The 7,295-nt window shown below is 49.2% G+C and overlaps 1 pseudogene; it reads right to left on the bottom strand.

Moving 5' to 3' along the window:
* Positions 1-2,999: 2,999 nt before the first annotated feature.
* On the bottom strand, positions 3,000-6,793 carry LOC119923916 (annotated as a pseudogene).
* Between the last annotated feature and the right edge of the window lie 502 nt (positions 6,794-7,295).

The raw sequence follows: 7,295 nt of genomic DNA, 5'->3' as shown, positions 1-7,295 counted from the left end.
CCAACCTGCTTAACTTGTATCTACCCCAGAGTTTAGGACAGTGTTTGGAACAGAGGAAGAGTTTAACAAGTACTGTTATTATTACTATTATCATTGTTACTCTCCCAAGGGTTTAGTGCACACGGTAAGCACTCAATAAATATCATTAAAGATTGATTGACTGATAGTAAATTATATTGTGTCAATTTAGCCCGGTAGACTGGAAAGTTCTTGAGGGTAGGGATTACAATCCTTCCCAGTATTTGTCTCCTTCCAAAATTTGGGAATAACTCTTACAAGGAGGAATTTCTGATAGTGTTGGTGGCTAATCAAAGCTCGTCAAACTCTCTCAGCCCTACTTATCATTTACCCTCTGCAAGGGATTCTGGGACCCACTGAAAGCCGAAGTGACAGTCCGTAGTGCTGAAATTGTGCTGGAGCACCGTATCCCGGCGAGTGGTTAGCATGATAGTGAGGTTTGAGGAGGAAGGAGGAGACTTGTGTGACTGTTCGGGGTTACTGAACTGGAAAACACCTCTCCGTCTACAAGCCCACCGCCCCCGCTAGTGGCCGCAGCCTTGTTCCGAACACCAACTTCGGCTCCATCTCTTCCATCCTCATCCTCGTCCCCCGTGCACCTCCATCCCACTCACTCCAGGTCACTCTCACCGGGGCAGCGTGGGGCTGGGCGTCGCTGACCTCTGCAGGGCTGGGCTGGTCCCCTCTTTCCCCTCAGACTTCTGGGTTTGATCCGCCAGAAAGGAAGACAGAGGAGCTCCCGATCCCTCTCTATTCTCCCTCAGACTCTGAGAAGCTCTCCAGATGGGGCCCTGTCTCTAGATAAAGCAGGAGCTGCTCCGAGCGGGATCCCTGGAGGATGTTCGGGGCACTACCGAGGGACCTCGTGGCCTGGACAAGCCACGCACCCTCTGATCACGTAGTTCCTGAGGCTTCTGGGAGACAAGGTCCCGATCCCTGCGCCATCAGCGATGGTGACGGCCCTCAGACTTGACGTGGAAACAGAGGTATCCGCACCCCAGCGTCCCAACGATTCCTGTTTTCAACGACAGTCTTTAGCCACTGTGATTGGTATCACCTTTGTCTAATTCAAAATCTGAGACACTCAATCTGTCAGTTATTCAGCTAATTGTAAATTTTTCTTATGGCCACTGTGAAGCGCTCACTATATATCAGGCACTATTCTAAGTGTTGGAGTAGAGACAAGCTAATAAGATTGGTCAGAGTCCACGTTTCCCGTTGGGTTGAGCACTTGGGAGAGCATATTGTCATATTTTCATAGTCATTACTAATAATGATATCAGTTGGAGGAAGTACTAAGCACTTGGGAGAGTTCAGTTTACCAGAGGTTTTCAACGCATTCCTTGCCCACAGTGAGCTAACAGTCTACAGGGCCTCCCCTTCCTTTAGGCCATGATGCCTCCCCAAAACCGGATTGTCAGTACTACTTCCGTTTTAGCCACCTCCCTCTCAAACCTCATTTTACAGATAAGAGAACTGAGGAACGGAGAATTCAAGGAACACTGCCCAAGGTCACACAGAAGACATGTGATGGAACCGGGATCAGAACCCATGCCCATTTGAATCCCAGGCTAGCGCTCTACCCACTAGGCGATGCTGCTTCTTCTGGTTTGTCCTGATTATAAATCCATTGAAGAACTGTTCATACTGGCCATATAAACGGTACTCTCGAATCAAGCGTTCATGCTCTTTCTCATCTTTCCCTTCTCTTTTTCATCCTCTACTTACTTTACTGTGTCTATCTCCCCCCATTAGATCATAATCTCCTGGAGAGCAGGAACAATGCAATTTTATTTCTTTTCACCGCTCCTGAGACCTTAATGCACTACTTTTCACCCAATATGTGGTCAATAAATATCATTGATAATACTAATAACAATAGCTATGGTCTTCGTTATGTGTTTAACTCTGTGCCAAGCACTGTTCTAAATGCTGGAGTAGATACAAGGTAATCAGGTCGGACACAGTCCCTGTCCCATATGGTGCTCACAGTCTCAATCCCCATTTTACAGATGAGGGAACTGAGGCACAGAGAAGTGAAGTGACTTGCCCCAGGTAATAGAGCGGACAAGTAGCAGAAATGAGATGGATGGATGGATGGATGGATGAACAGATGAATGGTTAGATGAATGGATGGATGGAAAGAAGGAAAAATGGATTGATGAGAGAGGTTCAGTCATCCTTTATTCCCTTCTCACATACCTCTTCCAATTTTCCAACTTTCATACCCATCCCCAGAGTCATGTCGAAGAGCATATCATTATATTTTCATAGTCATTGCTAATAAAGATATCATTATTGTATTTATCAAGGGTGAGTTGGGTAGTTACAAGGTCATTGGGTTATCCCATTTGGGGTTCACAGTCTTAATCCCCATTTTACAGATGTGGTCACTGAGGCACGGAGACGTTAAGTGGCTCACCCAAGGTCACCCAGAAGACAAGTGACAGAGCAGTGTTTAGAACCGCCCCCAAAGAGGATTGACTGTTTGAAGAAGTACTAAGCACTTGGGAGAGCGTATTGTCATATTTTCATAGTCATTACTAATAATGATATCAGTTTGAGGTAGTACTAAGCACTTGGGAGGATTCAGTTTACTAGTGTTTTTAAACGCATTCCCAGCCCACAGTGAGCTAACAGTCTACAGGGCCTCCCCTTTCTTTAGACCATGATGCCTCCCCAAAACTGGATATGCCTCCCCAAAAACTGGATTGTCAGTCCTACTTCCGTCTTGGCCTCCTCCCTCCCAGACTTTGACAATTCATCGGCGTCCAGCGTTTTCTGTGAACCCTGTAGGACAGCTAAGTATCTGGCTAGGTCCAAGAGCAATTCCTTGGTTAAGTGGTGGGGTGAGAGAATTTGCACAAGGAAGGAGACATTTTCTCCCAGAGCAGAGGCCGGGCGAGTGACCCTTTTAGTATCCTGCCCATGGCGGCCTTCACGTCCCGGTTCCTCAGGCTGTAGATGAGGGGGTTCAGGGTGGGGGGCACCAGAGAGTAGAACACGGACACCATCTGATCCACGAACGAGGAGGAGTCCGAGGGTGGATTGAAGTTGGCAAATACCGCCGCCGAGACGAAAATAGTGACGACGGCGAGGTGGGGCAGGCAGGTGGAGAAGGCTTTGGCCCGGCCCTCGGCGGCCGGCAACCTCAGCACGGCCCGGAAGATATGCACGTACGAGACGATGATGAGCATGAAGCAGGCGACACCAACACTACCGCAGTGGTGACGCTCACGTCGACGGCGACGTGGTCCTTGGAGCATGAGATCTTCAGCAGGGAGGGGACGTCACAGAAAAACTGCTGGACGATGTTGGACGCACGGAAGGACAGGGAGAACGTCCCAGCTGAACACATTACTGCAACCAGGCCCCCAGTGAGCCACAAAGCGGCTGCCATCTTCCCACAGGCTCCTCTGTTCATGACGACCTCGTAGATCAGGGAGAGGCAGATGACGGCATAGCGGTAGTAGGACATCGCCGTGAGGAGGAACAGCTTGGACCCGGCAGACAGGACTACCGAGAAGACCTAGATGGCACAGCCCAAGAAGGAAATGGATCTATGTTCTGTCACAGAGTTGTGGATGGATTTGGGGACGGTGACGGAGATGTAGCAGAGGTCGAGGACGGAAAGGTTCCTGAGGAAGAAGTACACTGGGATGTGGAGGCGCCGGTCGAAGGCAGTGGAGGCGACGATGAGGAGATTCCCCGTCACGGCCTCCAGGTAGACCAGGAGGAAAAGAGCGGAGTGGTCCAGCTGCAACTCCCGGACCTCCGAGAATCCCAGCAGGAGGAATTCCCTCACCATGGAGATGTTGGGCATTTTTAGGAAGCAGTATTGACTTTCTGCAGTGGATCAGGGAAGAGCCAAAGTCACGATCCATTGATGGGAAGAGTGAAGAAACTTACAAGACATTTGTTGGTGATTCACTATGGAAAGGAGACAGATACTGAATTCAAAATGATCTTTGAGTTTCATATCCAGCAGGGATAAGGAAAGATCCAGATTTTCACATTATTTTTGTCGTTTTAACGGGAATCCCTGAGATTGTCCCCCCTCAGACACCCCAGTAGAGTTGGCAGACAGGTTCCCTACCCACATGGAATTTACAGTCTGGAGGGAGATCTTTTCTATCTTGTCTTTAACCCTCCCCGCTGCCTGACCTTGTTCACTGCTTCCAATACCCAATACTTTGCGTAGGCGCGCGCGCGCGCACACACACACACACACACACACACACTCTACTTCTAGCACAGGGAAGCTGTTTTCAGCAGGTCCTTTAAAGTGGAAAATGAATTCGTTCAGTAATATTTATTAAGCGCTTACTGTGTGCAGAGCACTGTACTAAATGTTGGGGAGAGTAAAATAGAATAATTAACAGACACAGTCCCTGCCCACAAAGAGCGTACAGTCTTGTTTTTACTCACGATCGACTCTCCCGATTCCATCCTAGCCTGGAACTCCTTCTCTTATCAGCTCAAAATCAGAGAGAACACAGTTCTTTCTGAATTCTTTACTGCTAAAATCCCCCCATCTCCAACAAGCTACCCCGATTTATTTCCCAGCCCTCTAAACCCACTTCAATTAACTCAAGCGTGAATCAACTCAAGTCCATCCTCATTTAGTGGAAAAAGCATGGACCCACGAGTTCTCTTCTTGGCTGTGATCTCCTTGAGGGGAGCATGCACATGTACCCGCTCTGTTCTATTGTACTCTCCCAAGCATAACTTAATGGGAGTCAGAGGACTTGGGTCCTATTCCTGCCTGTGTCCCTTTGCTGCTGTGGAACCTTGGGCAAGTCGCTTCACTTCTCTGGTCCTTAGTTTCCTCATCTGTAAAATGGCATGCAATAATTGCATAGTCATCTTTCCATTCATTTCCTTTCTTCTAGAAGGGGCAGGGAATGTTTCTGTTATGGCGTGATAAAGTGGATAGAGTACTTCCCCTCTGCCTTCAAACATGCCCACGTATCCCCCATCCAAAAAGATACTCTCTCGACCCCACTGCCCCTTCCAGTTAACACCCTATCTCCCTCCTACCCTTCCTTTCCAAACTCCTAAAGCAAGTCGTCTGCACTCGCTGCCTCGAATGCATCAACTCCAACTCTCTCCTGGGCTCCCCGCAATCGGGGTTCCGCCAACTCCACTCCACCAAAACTGCCCTCTCAAAGGTCACCAATGACCTCCTTCTTGCTAACTCCAATGGGTCCTACTCTATCCTAATCCTCCTCGAACTCTCAGCTGCCTTTAACACTGTGGACCATCCCCTTCTCCTCAACATGTTACCCAACCTTAGCTTCACAGAATCCGTCCTCTCCTGGTTCTCCTCTTATCTCTCTGAACGTTCAGTCTCGGTCTCCCTCGCGGACTCCTCCTCCCCATCCCATCCTCTAAAGGGTCAGTTTTCGGTCCCTTTCTGTTCTCCATCTATATTCACTCCCTTGGTGACCTCATTCGCTCCCGTGGCTTCAAGTATCATCTCTATATCTACATCTCCTCCCCTGGTCTCTCTCCCTCCCTCCAGGCTCCTATCTCCTCCTGCCTTCAGGACATATCCACCTAGATGTCCGTCCGCCACCTAAAACTCAACATATCCAAGACTGAGCTCCTCATCTTCTTTCCCTAACCCTCTCCTCTCCCTGACTTTCCCTTCACTGTGGATGGCAATACCATCCTTCCGGTCTCACAAACCGGTAGCCTTGGTGTCCTCCTTGACTCCACTCTCTCATTAACCCCACAGATCCAATCTGTCACCACAACCTGCCGGTCTCACCTCTGCAACATTGCCAAGATATGCCTTTCCTCTCCATCCAAACCAATATCTTATTGATTCAATCTTTCATCCTATCCCGACATGATAGGCCTCCTTTCTGATCTCCCACCCTCCTGTCTCTCCCAACTTCAGTCTATACTTCACTCCGCTGCCTGGATTATCTTTCTACAGAAACGCTCTGGGTATGTCACTCCCCTCCTCACGAATCTCCAGTGGTTGCCTATCAACCTTCGCAGGAAGCAAAAGTTCTTCACTATGAGCTTCAAAGCTCTCCATCCCTTTGTCCCCTCCTACCTCACCTCCCTTCTCTCCTTCTCCAGCCCAGCCGGCACACTCTGCTCCTATGCTGCTAACTTCCTAACTGGGCTCGTTCTCCCCTGTCACGCCGTCGACCCCTGGCCCACGTCCTACCTCTGGCCTAGAACACCTTTCCTCCTCACATCTGCCAAACAAGTTCTCTTCCACTGTTCAAAGCCCTACTGAGAGATCACCTCTTCAGGAGGCCTTCCCAGACTGAGCTCCCTTTTTTCCTCTGCTCCTCCCTTCCCTCTGCTCTACCCCCTTCTCTTCCCCATAGCACTTGTGTATATTTCTACATATTTATTACTCGATTTATTTTGTTAATGATGTGCATATATCTATAATCCCAATTATATGTTTTGATGCTATTGATACCGGTATATTTGCTTTGTTTTGTTGTCTGTCTACCCTTTCTAGACTGTGAGCCCGTTGTTGGGTAAGGATTGTCTCTATCTGTTGTCGAATTGTACTTTCCAATCGCTTATACAGTGCTCTAAACACAGTAAGCACTCAATAAATTCTATTGAATGAATGAATTAGAACCCAGTTCCTCTTGACTCCCGGGCCCGTGCTCTTACTGGAAAGAGTAAGCGACACTGCTTCTAATTTAGAGAAATTGCGACTATCTCCCTGGTCATCCTAGTTCCCTATTGACATTTCCCTCACCTTTCCCCTGCTCCTCTCCGGACTCACCGGGCCCATCCTCGGCTAGGGAACCTCGAACTCTGCTGAGAGAGATGCTCACTCCATCTCGTCGGTCCTGGATGCTGGCGGCAGTGACAGGAATATCTGAGCGAGGGGGGAGAGCTGTCAGGATACTCCCTCCCCCTCTAGGCTCTCCGGCTGGCTGCGCCGTTCCCTCAGACGGTGGCCGGGTAATTTCCTGGGGTATTCCCCGTGGAAGGACGGGACCGGGGCTCCGCTGAGACGGCCGACCGTCCGGGAATCTTGGAAGGCCGGGATCGTGCGCTCCCTGTTGTCCCGGCCCCCACAACTTAAATAACTGCCCATTCCCATGTGGTTCCCCCTCTGGGACTCCTTACTAGGTCAACATTAACAGAATAATCATCATTCCCTTTCTGTGATTAATAATAGCATTCTGGTTAAGCTCTGAGGTTTGGAGCTTCATGCCATGCCAGGGCTTGGGACCATCTGAAATCTGCAGCAATCCAATTTAGACATTCCCCTCTAACCTGTAATCTCA

The sequence above is a fragment of the Tachyglossus aculeatus genome, unplaced genomic scaffold (genome assembly GCF_015852505.1).
Source record: "Tachyglossus aculeatus isolate mTacAcu1 unplaced genomic scaffold, mTacAcu1.pri scaffold_67_arrow_ctg2, whole genome shotgun sequence".
In the NCBI taxonomy this organism is placed as follows: Eukaryota; Metazoa; Chordata; class Mammalia; order Monotremata; family Tachyglossidae; genus Tachyglossus; species Tachyglossus aculeatus.
Note: the sequence above shows the minus strand (reverse complement) of the source record. Positions and strands in the feature narration are given on the sequence as shown.